At 35.8% G+C, this 17,258-nt stretch overlaps 1 pseudogene; it reads right to left on the reverse strand.

The window, feature by feature from the left end:
* Positions 1 to 11,527: 11,527 nt before the first annotated feature.
* LOC116125401 overlaps positions 11,528 to 17,258 on the reverse strand; it is a 47,827-nt pseudogene continuing 42,096 nt past the window's right edge.

Raw genomic sequence — 17,258 nt, forward strand, 5'->3', positions numbered from 1 at the left:
AAATCAAAACTAAATATATACAATATCGGCACAACAGGTGACTAAGGGTAATAACATATAGGGTTGGCTTGAAAAACACAAACAGTCCAAAGATGGCCTAAGTCATTTCTTAAATTATTCGTCGTCTAGGATTTCACCTCAAGTGATCATCAATTAGGTTCTAGAATTTGGGGGATCTCACAATGTCTTAGGAAGATTACACACAAAACATCTATAAGTGCTAGAACTAACCAACTAGACAAGCCATATTCTTGAGAGTTTCAAACTACAACAAAACCAATATCCAGAATAATTCCCAGACTAGAGTAAAAGTTGACTTCTTCTAGAAACTACATGTCATTGCAATTATGTTATATCATAGACATATAAAGTAATCTCGGAAACACAAATTCCCAAAAACTAGAAAAAATTTACAGGCACATTTCATATCTTCCCTACCTCCAACCAAAATCCTACATTGTCCCTAATAGCCATCAAAACAAAGTAGAGGTAAAGGGAAAGAAACAAGTTACCCCCTTTGGTTAACAAATCCTGAAGTACTGGAAGTAACTCCATTGAATGCACATCTTGTAATCAACATGAACATCTACCACTACAAAAAATGAACACATGGTGTCTTTGGAATAGAATCCATTTCATTGGTTAATCAGCATGAGTTTGTGGAAATAGAAATAAATAGAAAACAAGAAAGATATGAAATTAACAACTATAGTAAATAAAGTTTATACAAAAACCAAAAACATAAATGAAAGCAATAAACAAGCATCAGAAACAAAATAGTAAATAAAAACAATCCAACCAATCTACCCAATTACACAACACTAAATCAATCGCAACAGTCCCTACACACCCTAATCACACCACAACTAATTTGCCCAATTACATGGCAATTACACCACACTACACAAACTGCCAATCCACAATCACAACAATTTCAATCAACCAATTTCCAAATTTTCCCACACAATCACAATTTCTCAATCAACAGTTTCAAATATTCCAAATTGCAGAAATAAAATCAAGAACCCAAAATTTTCAATCTTCAAAATTGGAAATCTCTGGAAATTCCTCACAAAATAACACGACAAACTAGTGATTAAAGATCTTGCCAACACAATTGACAAGTCTAGAAGCCTTGGATTGTTGAATTTTGATCCAATTTGAAAAACCCCAATTCAACCCTAACTTCTCCTTGGTAGATTTCTACACTAAATAGGATTGAAATTTGCAAAATCAAGTGTAGAGAAGTGTTTACAATGTGTAAGGAGTGATTAATCAGCACAAAATCATCAAATAATTGAAGATTTGAGAGAGAAAATGGCACTGCAGCACAAGAAGAAACGAAAATGAGAAGAAAAAATATTTGTGTTTTCTTATATAGGAAATGAGTTGCGCTGTGGCATGAGTTTCTGCGCCACAGCGTGACATGGATTTTCTCATGAAGTCAAAAACACAGAAGTCAAGCCACAGTTTCGTTGTGCGTTTCACGCTGAATTATGCCGCAGAGTAGGAGCTTGCTCTGCATCGTCACAACGAATCAAATGCGCATAAAACACCGAATTGCACCGCGGAGTGAACTGGATTTCCCTTAAAAAAAAACAAACTATTAATTACTCTACAACACACTAAATGAAATATTGAAACGAAGTCAAACAAACTGAAATAAAACAGAAACATGAATTAAAAATGAAAAACTCTGGTTGCCTCCCAAGAAGCGCTTGTTTAATGTCTAAGCTAGACGGAATGTTTGGTCTATGGATCAAGGAGGCATCCTCAACTCTACATTAGACGTCTTAGTTATTCTTCAATCAATGGCCTCTAAGTAAGCCTTTGCCTTTTCATAATTAAATTTGCTATCCTCAGCAGTCAAAGCTAACCCCAATTTGTCTTCTATCTTATCTCGGAAAGAACTAGAAACAGTAATTAGCTCCAAAGAATTAACAAGAAAGCATTCATTAGCTTTAGAAGGTGAAGACGGAGAATTAAAAATTGAAAATTCCACATGTGATTGTGGGTTCACATGAGAGTGAGGTGGGTGGGTAGGTAGGGAGCCCCACCTATGATGAGTGCATCACATATATTAGGTGGGAGAGAATGTAACGAATCCCACATCGGAAGCGTATTAGGGAGGTTTTGAACCTATAAATGGGAAGAGTTCTTCTACCTAATAAGTTAGCCTTTTGGGCATGAAACTCTCAGTCCATGACACTAGGCATTGCCAACTGTAGTTGGTTAGAGTCGTCGCTAACAAACCACCATATATACTCAATACTTGTAAAGAGAGATTCATTGATGAGTTAATACATAATTCTCCAGAATTCTCCTCACTATTTTTTCTTTTTCCCTCCTCATTTTCCTTTCCCTTCTTCTTCTCATTTCCTTCTTTCCTTCTACTCTTTTTCTCTCTTAATTTCTTAGGACTGATTTCAGTCATAACACATTCGTTATCCATTCTTCGAGAGAATGTAGTGGACAGGAATTCTTGAGGGTAGTGAATCTATCCATGTGGATATCATTAGGGAGTTCTATGTGAACATTTCCCCACTTCCACCTACAGGATAGATACCCAAGGGTTATTTTGTGTTTTGTAGAGGACGAATAGTTAAGCTATCTCTGGACAAGATTAGGCAGACATTAAGATTGTCATTTGTACCAGAATATAGTTAGTCATGTTAGGAATGGTAATAGGTGAGTTTATTATTCTCGTTGTAGCGAAAAATAAAAAACTCGCTATTAAATTCCAGCAGCGAACTCTTAGCGAAAATGGAAGTCACTATAGCAAAATTTGTTTGCAATAACGAAAATGAGGTTAAGTCACGTACGTTATAGCAAAGAAAAACTCATCATAGCGAATTTTTTAATATGTGTTTTTGTTTTTAGAGTTGAACTAAAACAGGAAGGATGCTTTAGGACTAAGGATCTTTCCTTTTAGAGGCTCAGGCTTTTGATTTTGTGGATGCTACTTTGATAGAGATGCCATCACATTTTTCAATAAGACCTACACTGTTCCAAGATTGATAGTGAGGGACATTGTATATAACAATGTTGATCTAGTCTCACACATATCGACCATCAGCAAACAAAGATTGCAGTTGATGTATGCTATGACTAGATCCTTGAGGATAGACTTTGCAAGTTACATTTATAGGTTAATATGTAGAGTAGCGCATACGCGAAATGAACGAGAGTCATTACTCTTTGGTGGGCTGATTACTTAGTTGTGTAGAGCTTATAGAGTTGGAATTCATACAGATAACTTTGCTTTGATCATATTGACGAGTTGGATAAGACAGTTATTGAGTTATGTCAAGATGTGACTTGACTTGTTCATCATTTTCTTGGAGATTAAATTGCCATGATGGATGATTGTTGAGTATTCCTAACTTTGATATAATTTATATGTTTATTTTATGTGCTATAGTACATAGATTACTGAAAGGATTTAAAGGTCCTTTATTTTTTGTATTAACCTGTATTGTTCGAAAAGCAGATTATGTTATGATAGTCATTTGCATTATTGTCTTGTTTCCTTAATTATCTGTGATAACACACCTTTGTCTATTTTTTTCCAAAAAGAGGGAGAGAGAAATGTAATGATTCTTTCTAAATGGGGGAAAGAAATGTGATAATTCCTGGTCTCAATAAAAAAAGATAATTCTTATCTTAGCATAAGAAGTGAAGTTTGACCTTTACATATTTAGGGGGAGAATTTTATCTTGAGAATAGAGAAAATTTCATCCTGAGAACAGAGAGGATTGTCATTCTTGAAGAGAAAACGAATTGTGACATTAGGGGGAGTTATTAACACATGATGATTGATTTATAGAGGAATCAAGAATGTCAAATGATGGATTGATATTTGAGTACTTAAATTTGTTTTACAACACATTATGCAATTCAAATTTTGTGTTTAAGTTTTACATGCGCAAGAATAAAGAAATTAAATATTCATAAAAAGAAATTCGACATTGAAGATTACAAGATCAGGACAAGAATAGATGTTGTTGTGAGTATATGTTGAAGTCTTGTTCATGAGTGTAGATGCAAAAAAATCTATCGTCATGAAAATAGCGTCTGATCCCGTGAGGTTGAGGCCACTGACAATCCGCTAGACCTGCACACATGAAAGGACAATGTTGGGGTGGTGTTTGCCGTAGGCACTTCAACGCTCAAGTCAGCGAAGCTGAAAGAGATTATTTGATAAGAATTAAGGAGATGAAGAATTACCAGAAGTCTTGTCAGAGGCTAGGACTACGGCGGAGGCGTCGAGTTCTTGAGAGCAAGCGCTTTAGGAGCAAATAGATAGTTTTGAGTTGTGTAGATTGACTATGGGAGATTGCATGTCTAATGAGAGAGCAAGCCTCTGTTTTTATAGTGAACCCAAAGGGTTGGAATCCTAGTAGGACACTGAGTCCTCTTTTTTTGGAGATAATCCCTATCAAGAAAGAAATATGATTTCTTGACCTTATCAGATTAAGTTTAATAGTTTGAGTAAGATTTGGAATCTTAGTAGAAGAGAAAATAGAATGGGATTCTGATTTCCTATTTATGGACTGTTGCAGGCTAATGGGCTGAAACCCAGCTTAGCTTAACTTATAAGATAGCCCAACTCGTAGAGTAGGTAGTTCACAAGATGATTTTAAGCGTAGGCCCAATCAGGATTGGGTTGAGGCCTTAGGCCGTGACATGTTTATTTCGTTATTGGGTCTCGTCAAGCCCAAGACAATTTTTGGCCCTAACAGTTAGCCCCCCACTCTCTAAGTTAAACAGTATTTAGCTTAGAGAGTAGATTTAATCGAATGAGTGTAGAATGAGCGGATTAGTGATAGCAGCTCGTTAGGTCGGATGGATCATTATGTGGATTGGGTCGATGACTTGTCGATTTGAGGTGCAAGTCCTTCAATCGGTCTGGGCCGATTGAATGTGTAAATCTATAAATAAGTATGGGTCGATCGAAGTTGTACACTTATGAATCGGTCTGGGCCGATCGAAGGTGTAATTTTATGAATCAGTTTGGGCCAATCTAAGGTATAAACTTATGAATCGGTCTGGGCCGATCGAAGATGCAAACTCATGAATTGGTCTGAGCCGATCGAAGGTGTAAACTCATGAATCGGTCTGGCCGATCGAAGGTGTAAACTCATGAATCGGTCTGGCCCGATCGAAGGTGTAAACTCATGAATAGGTCTGAGCTGGTCGAAGGTGTAAACTCATGACTCGGTTTGAACTGGTCGAAGGTGTAAACTCATGACTCGGTCTAGGCCAATCGAAGGTGTAAACTCATGAATCGGTCTGAGCCGATCGAAGGTGTAAACTCATGAATGGGTCTGGGCCGATCGAAGGTGTAAACTTATGAATCGGTCTGGGCCAATTGAAGGTGTAAACTTTAAATCGGTTTGGGCCGATTAAAGGTGTATGCCAAGTGGAGCTTGTATAGAGCTTGCAGTCGAGTCGGCGTGACCGACTTGTAGTTGAAACCTTTGAGGGCTATATGGCCCAGTCGACGTGACCGACTTTGTAGTTGAAAACATTTGATTGAAGCTAGAGCAGTGACATGCGTGGTATGCATGTTTTAAGCAAAGAGCCGAATGGAGAGTCAATATGCATGATGTGCATGTGTTACGGACTGAATTAAAAGTGAGCTAAATGGAAAAATGGGCTGCATGTATTTAAGTAATGGGCCGAATAGAGAAAGATTTAACCAAATAGAGTGGTAGTTAAAAGGAGATAATGACATATACCTTTCCCTTTCAAGTGTTGCAACCCATGCTTGCTTTACCGAGTGGAGAGAGGGGTGTTACTTTCTATGTCGAAGTTGAACCAGTTGAAGTTGAGTGGGCACGTGATTCACTTTTGGGCTGAACCGAATGGGCACATTGATATTGTATGTGCAGACCCAAATATCATTGAGTGGACTATTTGTGTTGTTTAGTGTTGCTGAGTTGTAGTGGGGGGTGGAAAGTTTGCAAACAACGTGGAGCATGAGGGCTTTTGTGACAGGTGTGCTAGAGATTGTGATATGAAGGTGGCTTGAGTTGATATGTATTGGTTGGGAAGGGGCGATGGTTTGAGTTTGGAGTTTTGGAATACGGTGGGGGTAAGGAGATTAGGCGAGAGTGGGGTGGCGTCACTTAAGCAGGTTTTGTTTGGGGGGTTTCTCTTCGTGTTTAGTAGATGACTTTGGGTGTTTTGAGAGGATTACTGTTGTGTTTTTAGGATTTAACTGTGTGATTGGAGAAGCTGTTAGGGCGATTTTAGAGAACAGGTGGACAGGTTTTGGGTTTCAAAGTGGTGGCAAATCTTTGTGAAGTTGAATTGGGATTGGATCAAGGTTGCTCGAGTTTGAGTTACCTTCTAATGGAGCAGAGGTCCTGGAGATGCTAGCGTATTGCGACATCTTCTTGAATGAACAAATTGACTGGTTTTATGGCAGGTAATGCATTGCAAAGCTCTGATAACGGTGGCGGACCACTTGGTGGTTTGATGATTGAAGTGAAAAGGCGCGCGCAGAGAGGTTAGAGATAGAAGCTATTGCCTTATCTGAACAAAGGATTAGAGAAGAGAGATTGTTGAAGCAAAGTCAATGAATCAAGTGGTTTAGGAACACCGCTTTAAACTCTGACACATTATTATTCTATTATTAATTTAGAACAATAATCTGAGCTTCAAGGTCTTATACTACCTGCTTAATGGATATAATATAAAATAAATTACGATATGCCAAATAGATATAATATGGCATGTGAATAGATAAAACAAACGAAGAAAAATAAAGAAAAAAAATTCTTATCATGATGGGATTTTCTGATTAACATTGTCAGTCAAAAGGAGTTCCGTGTCGCCTCCCATGTTGTAAGTAGTCGTTTGCAGATGATTGTCAGGGCCCCACAGTGGGCGCAAAACTGTAGATGCAAAAAATCTACCGTCATGAAAATAGGGTCTGATCCCGTGAGGTTGAGGCCACTGACAATCCGCTAGACCTACACACATGAAAGGACAAGCGTGAAGCTTCTGGAAAATGTCGGGGTGGTGTTTGCCGTAGGCACTCCGACGCTCAAGTCAGTGAAGGTAAAAGATATTATTTGATCAGAATTATGGAGATGAAGAATTACCAAGAGTCTTGTCGGAGGCTAGGACTACGGCGGAGGCGTCAGGTTCTTGAGAGCAAGAACTTTAGGAGCGAATAGATGGTTTTGAGTAATGTGTTAGAGATTGCATGCCTAATGAGAGGGCAAGCCTCTGTTTTTATAGTGAACCCAAGGGGCTGAAATCCTAGTAGGACATTGAGTCCTCTTTTTTGGGAGATAATCCCTATCAAGAAAAAAATATGATTTCTTAACCTTATCAGATTAAGTTTAATAGTTTGAGTAAGATTTGGAATCTTAGTAGAAGAGGAAATAGAATGGGATTCTGATTTCCTATTTATAGACTGTTGCAGGCTAATGGGCTGAAACCCAGTTTAACTTAACTTATAGCTTAACTTATAGGATAGCTCAACTCGTAGAGTGGGTAGTTCACAAGGTGATTTTAAGCGTAGGCCCAATCGGGATTGAGTTGAGGCCTTGGGCCGTAACATGTTTATTTCATTATTGGGTCTCGTCAAGCTCAAGACGATTTTTTGCCCTAACAATGAGTATATTTTAGTAGTACTCTAATTATTTTGTTGACTTAGTGTTTTGAAACAAAATAGCCAGAGGAGAGGATTGTTAGAGCACAATGAGTCGAAAGGACTTTTATGTGATGGATTTTTAGAATGGATTTCCTAAAGAAGAATTGTGTAGAGACTAATTCTAGAAGTCATCCTCCTGAGTTGATTGGTTTATTTCGTTATACAAAACAATCGGTAAAATATATATATATATATATTTGAGTTTCTGGTTAACTTGTTTGAGTATATTCCACAGGATATATTTTTCAGAGTTAGTTTAGACTTAGGAATCTTAGAATTCATGTTGGAAGGATTTAGACATATTTTCACAGGTTTGGATAATCTTAGAATTGATTAGAATATACTTGGTCATGTTAGCAATGGTAACAGGTGAATTGTTATTCTCGCAATTAAATTCCAGAAACACACTCACAAACTAAGAAAAACTTCTGGAGATCAGAAGTATTTAGTTATTTTATTTTGTATTTGTTTACACTACAAGAAAACATAGCAACAACAACACATTATTTTACTAATTAAAAATAGTTTCCAAAACTCATATATAACAACTAAATTGAATTTAGTTGCCCGAAGCAATTGCAATTTTTTGGCGCCCCACCTTCTCGGTAACAAGAAACAATTGGGGTGTTCAAATTATTTTTATATAACTAAATTTTTAGTTGTAAGTAATTTTGTTTTGGCAACTATATGTTGTCATATAATTACTAAAATAGCCATAAAGGAAATGAGACATCCGATGTGAATCTAACTATCAGTCAAAATTCAGCATTAAGACAAAATATTAAAACCAAGACTGTAGTTTGTAACATGAAGAAACTAAGCCACCTAATTTGTCATTAAAAAATAAAAATACTCAATTCAAGTCAGACAAAACTAGGTGCCAACGACTAACTAGAATCAACATTCCAGGTTAAGAAATATATATATCACTCTGAGGAGTTTATGCCTTGGATTATACACAACAATCTTTTATTCAAATAATTCATAAGTGTTTGTGTGTGCCCTGGGAAGCAATTTAGATAGGAAAAAACAATATATAACACAAGGTTAGAAAGAAAATAAAAGGAAACCATTAATTTGTAGACGATGCAGATCACCAAGATTAATATCCCTTAACACAAAAGCCCTTTGATATGAATTAGCAATGTTTACATAAAGTTTTTTGAATGCATCAAAAACATCCCTCCATGCCCCCAGTTTCTAGTTATCAATGCAACTGGAAAATTAGCATTCAAAAAATTCATAATATTCTTAATGACACCAAATTTATTACTTGACAATTTCAAACAGAAAGACAAATAAATAAGATAATGGTAAGCCCTAGCTATGAAGTTTTTAACTTAAAATTTTTAGTACAGCTTTCATACTAATCTAAGAATTCTTGTCCTCCAATAGCTTCCCAGATACAAATTACAATAAAAATCTACAAGGTGAAACATAATAAGATAAACTAAGCAATATAAGAAGAAAAGTCATGACCTTTCAGTGTTGCTTGATAAATGGCTTCATGCTTACATTTCAAAGAAAAACTATACTAATGCATCTAGAAAACGAAGCATAAACAAGTAAACTACAGAAGAGAAAATGATTACAAGAACAAAATATGAGACAAAGAAATACTACCAGTAAACTTCTCAAAAGCACGACAAAATAACATGAATATAACAGCAGGGATGAATGAAAAATTTATGAGACAAACAGAACAAGTTTCTGACCATATTTTGGGCATCTAGAATCATTAACAGACCACGAATGGTATCCGTAAGCATCCTAATTAACCAATTTCTACTCTTTTGCCTTCTTTCCTGCAGCCTCAAGTTTGAAATTAGTAAAAACCCATTTAAGATTAAAAGAAAAAGATCAACATCTTTCTCACAATGTTAGGTTAAGAAAAAAATTCGAAGCCCAATGGTAAAACTTCCACTAGTGTGAAGAGTAAAAAATTGGTTAGTAGATAATTTCATAAAGCTCATAGTATCAATAGCCATAAAAATCAAAAGCACTTCCCCAACTCTTGTATAGATCATAAAAGTAAAAGCAGTATTTCCATAAGCTTCAGAATTAAGCATATGGGTAATCTGGGCAACGAGAACAGGATGCCTGGAAAAATACAACTTTTGAAATATTTGGTCCAAAATTTCAGCTTCACCATTAGCCTGATCAGGAAGTCAATTGAAACAACATTTTGGTTGGAAGTAAACAATGTAACAAGAAAGTAAGGCAAATACAAATTGCAGACACAAAAGCAGCAAAAGTTTTTCTTATTCCAAGCAAACGACACAGATAGACTGCAAACACCCACATCCTTTGTCTACCAAACCGAGATGAAAAAAATGCTTGAACCAGGTATTCACCTTCTTCAAATGGTTTAGGCTCAATACTAGGATAGGGGTAAGAATGGTTCTATTACATAGACACAAAAACAAAATAAAAATATTAAAAAATCAAGAGCACTGACATTCAATAAGGAGAGAAACAATGTGCATTAAGTGAGAACAGAGAAAAGAGACATGATACAATATCTGCATGTTGTTCAAAATTTTAGTCAATTAATCTTTACTGATTTAATGATTAAAAGCTTAAAATTTTATGCAACTGACTGCTTGTGTTTATCACATCATATTGATCATTAGGTTGGAACTTTGAAGTTCAAAATCAACAAATTGTCATTAAATAGTCATCTGAAAACTCCAAATTTCCATATGGAACTAGATAGTTAAAAGGAAGAATTTAGAATGAAAGTCATCATCAAGATTATAAATCTATACACAAACCTCTTCAAGAAAGAGAAAACAAGATTAGGATGAGTCCAATGACTTCTTACAAATAGAATTGTCTCCTCTGTAAGTGTTGAAAGAGATAAGTCTGTTATGCCCACTACAGAGCTTGTCTGTCTACAGAGACAGAGACAGAGACAGAGATAGAGAAGATTATGTTTCGTACAACATTGGAGCCCAAAAACGAAAAATCGCTTTCAAAAAGCATCATTTCCATTAGCTTAAAAATTGAATCTCCCTGTGATTGATGGCGCACTAAAATTTCTTATAGGAGAAAAACGCTTCTCAGCCTTAATTGATCCACTAAGACACTCAAAAGGAATCTTGTCATAACTCCAGAAAATCCTTCTTGGCATATGAGAAGCAGTAACTATATTTGTCAAAATCAAATAGCTTCAGCAATCAAGGTGGAAACATTTTATTACTACATAGGATATTTCACTCCCCGTTAGATTTCAGCTTTCATTATGCCTTGATGATCTACTTATGTAACTTCATCCTATTTAATTTACTACTATAATTTCGAGCTAAGGCTTATTTGACACGACACGGTTATGACACGACACAAACAACACACTAACCTGTTTTCCCAACCCTACTTCTTACATCTAGATGTTACTTTCAAACCCATTTTCCTCTTTGCTCTTTATTTGCCTAATAGTATAATGTATGACTAGGGTTTTAGAAGCATACTTGTTTCATTCTAATTCTATCCCCAAAATTGTCTAGGCAGACTAGTTGTGGTTTAGAAATGGTCCACAGGTAGAAGATAGATAGATGTAAGAAGACAAGGCCACAAGCTTTTTGTTTTATGGTCTTCATGACCCACAGTGGGACAGTAAACATACTTCTCTCATTTACTTCAACATTGCTCCCCATCTTCTTGACACTCAAACCAAACAAATAAATGGACCTCAATTTTCTTAACATCTTGCTATTCTCCCTTTGTCTCTACAACTTTGGTCCCACCATATCCATTACACCTCTGCTAAAACCCTCATTTTATTTACCAGCAATACATGTAACAAAAAATGTGAAAGCTAGTTCAATTTGGGTTGCCTATACGATAAGTTGGAAAAGAATGTGTTCTAGCAAATACAAAAGAATAAACAAAATAATAATTCATTCAACTATTATGAACTACAAAATCTGAAATTGAAAATAAAAACGCATAGTAAGAGAACCAACCAAGACATTGATCCTCACAATTGGAATGAACATATAAAAAATGCAACAATTTTGAAGCTATATAATAGAACTATATAGTAATACATACACTGATTTTCTGATGAGTTCCATCTCTATATGTTGCATCGATCATAACCAGAGAACCATGATGAGGGTTCTGCAAGTTTCGATAACTTGCTATCTTCAGTCTAAAATGGCTTGCATTCCTCTTTCCACTGCTGATCGCCTTCATCATGAGGCTCCTCTACATCGTACTTGGCCACATCAGAATTGTTATAAACAGGTTGTATTGCTTCTTTGGGTAGACGAGACTCCGCTATGATTTCATTAAGAGTCCTAATATCAATTTCATGTTTTTTCTTCAATTGATCAATTTGTTTGTACGCCTTTGCAGTTTCTTGTTCGGCTTTTATAGCTCGCTTCTGAAAAAAAAGAAAAATAGAAAAAAGTATAAGCTAAAATGTATCATTTAGCAATAGAAAAAAAAATCCAATAATTTTCAAGTGGAAAATTGATAATAAAGTTCTACTGGGAAGTTATCCATCCGATATGGAGTATTCAATAAGTAAAAACATGCTAAGGTTATAATTAAGAATAAATCATTGTCCAACAAACTAATGCAAACCATATTTTGAAAGAAGTTGCAGCTAGAGCTGGTCAAGGACTGGTCCCAAGCAGGCACAAGCCTGGGCCCGTTTGGGATTGGTCCCTTTGAGACTGGTCCCATTTGGGACCAGTCGCTCATGGGCCTGGGATCCCAGGCCCATGAACAATTTCAGGACCCGAACTGGTCCGGTGGCCTACAAACTTTTATTTTCCCCCCTATCTTTTATTTTATATTTTAGAGTCGAAATGAAATTCTGTAGGGGGGTTTAGTAATTTTTAGGGGTAGATTAGTAAGTTTTTAAAAGTTTAATTAATTTTAAAAAATAATTAATTAATTAATGGTTAATTTTAACATAAATGTAATATTCACACAATTACACATTCACGCTTCACAAATAAACAATTAAATTATTTTTTTATTAAATTATTCATCTTCATCGTTAACAATATTTAAATCATTAAAATATGTGTTCCTAAAGAGTTCGAGTAGTTCAGGATCTTCAGGGTGCTGTTGTAGTCTTCTCTCTGCATGAGTCCAATCTCGTAAACACGTTATCACTTCAATCATCTCATCGGTTAAAGATCATCTTCTGTCTTCAACAATTTGGCCACTAGTTGAAAATGCTTACTTGGATGCAATTGTAGAAACCAGCACAAATAAAATGTCAAGTGTCATTTGGGCTACAATGAGGAATCGACTTTGATGTTGGTTTCACCATTGAAGCAAATCCATCTCACGTTTCTCCTTCATCGCCATGTAGGACAGGTCCATTTGTAGGTAGTGATTCAGCTCATTTGGTCCATGTATGTACAAGTTGAAGCTGCTACTTCCACCATGTTCCATATACGTCCACATGCTCGATCCTTGATGGAGGTCTTCATCAAGGTCTTGATTGTCTCTCCTGGACGTTCTACTTCTACTTCCATTGTACCTGTTCTGATATAAAGAAAAAATGCTTTCCAATTTTTGCTGAAAGTCAGTCAAATAAGATGTATAATAATGTCCTAAATGCTGGCCTATCTCAGTAATTTTACAGTTAACTACGTGTAATTTAAACATAAGATCTACAGCAAGGCCTAATTCATATAAGAATGGAATATCTAACCAATGTTTCTCATATTTTTCTTCATCTTTAAAATAATTTCCATTAAAACGTTATTATATGTATATTTAGCAAAAGTTTTAGAAATGTGAAGTAAAATATCTAACGCTAAATTAGCAGTCGAATAATAAATACCACTTAATGTATTAGTGGAATCAGAAAAAATTTTAAGAAATTAATAAAAAGGTTCACAAACCGCCCAATCATCATAGCTGACAACTTCCTCTAGATGATTCTTCCAGTTGACAAAATCTATAATTTGTCTTGCGGTTGGCAAAACTTTTTCCAACATCAAGTAGGTGGAGTTCCAACGGATAGGCATGTCCGTACATAACTTCAAAGGTCGAACTGGTTGGTCCTCTTACCTATAATATTTGACATACTCCTGCCATCTTTTATTGCTACCATCGACGATAAATCCGATAGCTGCATGCACCCTCTCCATCTTCGAATGTATAGCATCTAAACCTGCTTTAACAATTAAATTGATGATGTGACAAGCACATCTCTGGTGAAAAAAATTGCCTTCACCACGCAAATCCAATCTCTTTTCAAATAAAGAGATTGTCGTGGTGTTAGCAGTTGCATTATCAAGTGTTAGCACTACAACTCTATCAGTTAATACATATTCTTGCAAAACTTCAAGAATTGTAAAATAAATAGTGTCAACACTATGTTTTTCATATAATGGTTTAAAACCCATCAATATTTGTTGTAAACCCCAACTATGATCTAAGAAATGTATTGTGACAGTTAAAAAATCTGTTTTTGATCTACAAGCCCATATGTCTAATGTAAATGCAATAGATATATTCCTAAAATTTTGAAATTCGTTTTTAAGTTTATTATTTATTTTGTTATAAAGTTTTAGTACATCTCTTCTACTTATTCTTCTACTAACAAGGGTATATGCTGGACAAAATGCAGTTTTAATCATGTGAATAAAATAAGGATTTTTAGATAAACAAATGGGAGAGTTCGTAGCAACTATGAATCTTGCTATTTCCTCTCGTGCGACATGTGCATTGTATTGCCTTGTTGAGAGAGTTGAGGAATGTAGATTAAAATTAAGTTGAGTTTGAATTTGCCTACCTGATCCGGTTGAAGATGTACCGGACAGTTGCATTATTTGGGGGTGCTTCTTCACCAAGTGTCATCGCATCATCGAAGTCCCCTTCTCAGCGCTAATAATGGTTCCACAGAAATTACATACCCCACACTATTCTTCTCCCTCCCCATTTGTCTTTCGCAGTACATCGGACATGACCTTCTTTGACAGTCGGGCAGGTTGGGCCATGCCCATGCCTGTTGAGTCGCAGTTCACTTGTGTTTGGCTGTACCTTGTCCCGGCCGAATGTGATTGTTGAATTGTAGTTGCCGCCTCTAGAGGAAATGGTGAAAATGGATTAAACCCTTCCATTTCTTCAATGGATGGAATGTAAAACTAATTTAGGGATGATCCTCCGAATGAATCATTTCGGGAATCCATTATGAATTTATGATTAAATAATAAATAATTAAAATGAAAAATAAATAGATAATAATATTGAAAAATAGAAAAATTTGAATAATATAAATAAATAATAAACCAAAAGTGTTTGGGCCTGGGCCTTGGAGGATGGCCTAGTGGAGGGACCGAGCCCTCCTCCTTAGGCCTAGTCCGATTTTGGGACCAGGCCTAAGACCGAGTTTTTGAAACCAATCCCAAATGCCCAGCTCTAGTTGCAACCATCAGCAACAAAGAATAATAAGTTCTTAAAATCATGTCTTATATAGTAATTTCGATCTTTTAGTAGAGAGATTAACATCCAAGCTATGAATGAACCTAGACAGGTATCCTTAGTGCACCCTGTACAGTATCAAGGAAGACAAGTTTCATGAGAAAAAGAAAATAAGGCAAAGTGGATGTTACGTAGCCATAATCATAAATAAGGCTATGAATAATGAAGCAGTGTATCTAAAATGTTGAGAAAAAGATAGAACTTCATGAATTAACTATGAATGAACCTGAAAGCCAAGCTCAATTGCTCATATACAATAGTGTCTATATGCCTCTCAAACAAAAACTAAAGGATCTAAATCAATTTAAAACAAATGTATATGAGAATGAGCAAAGATCAGTTAGCTTTCTCTTAAGTGAGGATTCTATTCATGACTGTCGTAAATCCTACATGTTCTAGAATCTTTGTGTCACTCTCACGGAGACAAATGAATTTCCTCGAAACAAAAATATAGTGTGCTTACATATAGTACGGGAAAAATAACTATCCTAATCAAACAAAGGAATAATGTGCTCATAAATCCTTCGAGATAAAGTAAAATCCCCATCACATAACAGGTAATGCAATTTCTATGCACCTTAAAGTTCAAATATATCAAAAAAAATAAACAATAAAGAAAAGCTAGCAAGAACTAGGTGAACTTTTCATGATAATTTCTCAACCAAGCAGGAGGCACACTTGGGCAGCTGCAACAGCTTCTTCTACTTCTTTGAGTAGTACAAGTGTTTCCCCTGTAGCTTGTACAACTTCAGCAGTATCCCGCAATTGAGCTTGAAACCCTTTATTCTCATCCCTGAGACATCTCCTCTCTTTCTCTCTTTTTCTCTTTCAGCTTTCAATGTTGAAATTTCAGCTGCAAGAGCATTTATGAACTTAAATTTAGCACCCCTTACTCCTGCTCTAGTAGTCACTTTCTTAACATCATGTATTCCTTCCTGAATCTTTCTGTGCCTCGCAAGCAATTGAATATGCTTTTCCTCAAGATCTGCATACTGTTCCAGCATGCGTGCATGTCCCTCCATAGCCATTTGCATTGCTTCCTTCAACTCTTCTGTACATTGCTTTTCAGCATCAAGTTCCTAATCTTGCTTTTCTGCTAAGGACCTGCTAGCTTCAAGTTTGATCCTCAATTCTTCTGCAAGAGATACCACTTTCTTTCTACCTCAGTCCAGTGGATTCTTTCTCAGTCAAGTTTCTCCTCAGCACTATCTTTGGCTGACTCTGGGATTGTAGTCAGAGGTGGTGCTAGATTGAGATCACATGAATAAGTCAATTGCAAAATTGAGTTTCGTTTTCAAGCATATTGGATAAGTACACCCATGATGAAAGGGCGTAAGAAGTGGAAACTGCCAAAGGCAGTTTATCACAAACCGCTCCCATATAAAAAGAAAGTTCTTCCTTTTAGTAAGGGTTACTCACTGTTACTCAAAAATACGCAAAGGAAAAATACGCTCTCTCTCTCTAAAATTGGAAAAGAAAAATACTCTTCATGGTTTTCTTCCAGATTCAATTTATTGCTTCAAAGATAAGGAGAAGAGATATTTATGCTGTGTAAATTCATTGTAGTTCGTTTATATACAAATGTGATTGCAATGGGTGACTATGATCTTGGGATTACTTTAGGATATATGTTATTCTGTGTTATTTCCAACATTGGTATCAGAGTCGTGGTTCATATTGTTTTAAATTCATACTGTTAATGTTGAAGCATGTTACTGGTTTATCAAATGCAGTTCTGAATTTTTCAAATTTTGTATGTAAAAAGTTGTTTTTTTTGTAATGATAATTAGACTATTAGATTCTTTATGAAATTATGAAGAAAATGGCTTTTGAATCATAAAAAATGGAGTTAAAATGACTTAGATATGCCTCTTTAAAGTTTCGGGTTTCGTATGGGTTGATTTCCGGGTCGGGTACCCAGTTGCAGACCCGGACAGAGGTTGAAGACAACAAGGACCGACATGTTGCTTTGAATCCAACCTTATAAATGACAATTCGTTTTATTTTATTTCATTTTAATAAAAAAACATGCAAATAGGCGTGGTTGGTGAGACTTGAACCTAAGTCTCCAAGGATAAAAGCCCAATTCCCTAACCACTAGGCTATTTTTGTTTTGTGTTAACTATACTGACAA

This window comes from Pistacia vera, unplaced genomic scaffold, assembly GCF_008641045.1.
Source record: "Pistacia vera cultivar Batoury unplaced genomic scaffold, PisVer_v2 Contig164, whole genome shotgun sequence".
NCBI lineage: Eukaryota > Viridiplantae > Streptophyta > Magnoliopsida > Sapindales > Anacardiaceae > Pistacia > Pistacia vera.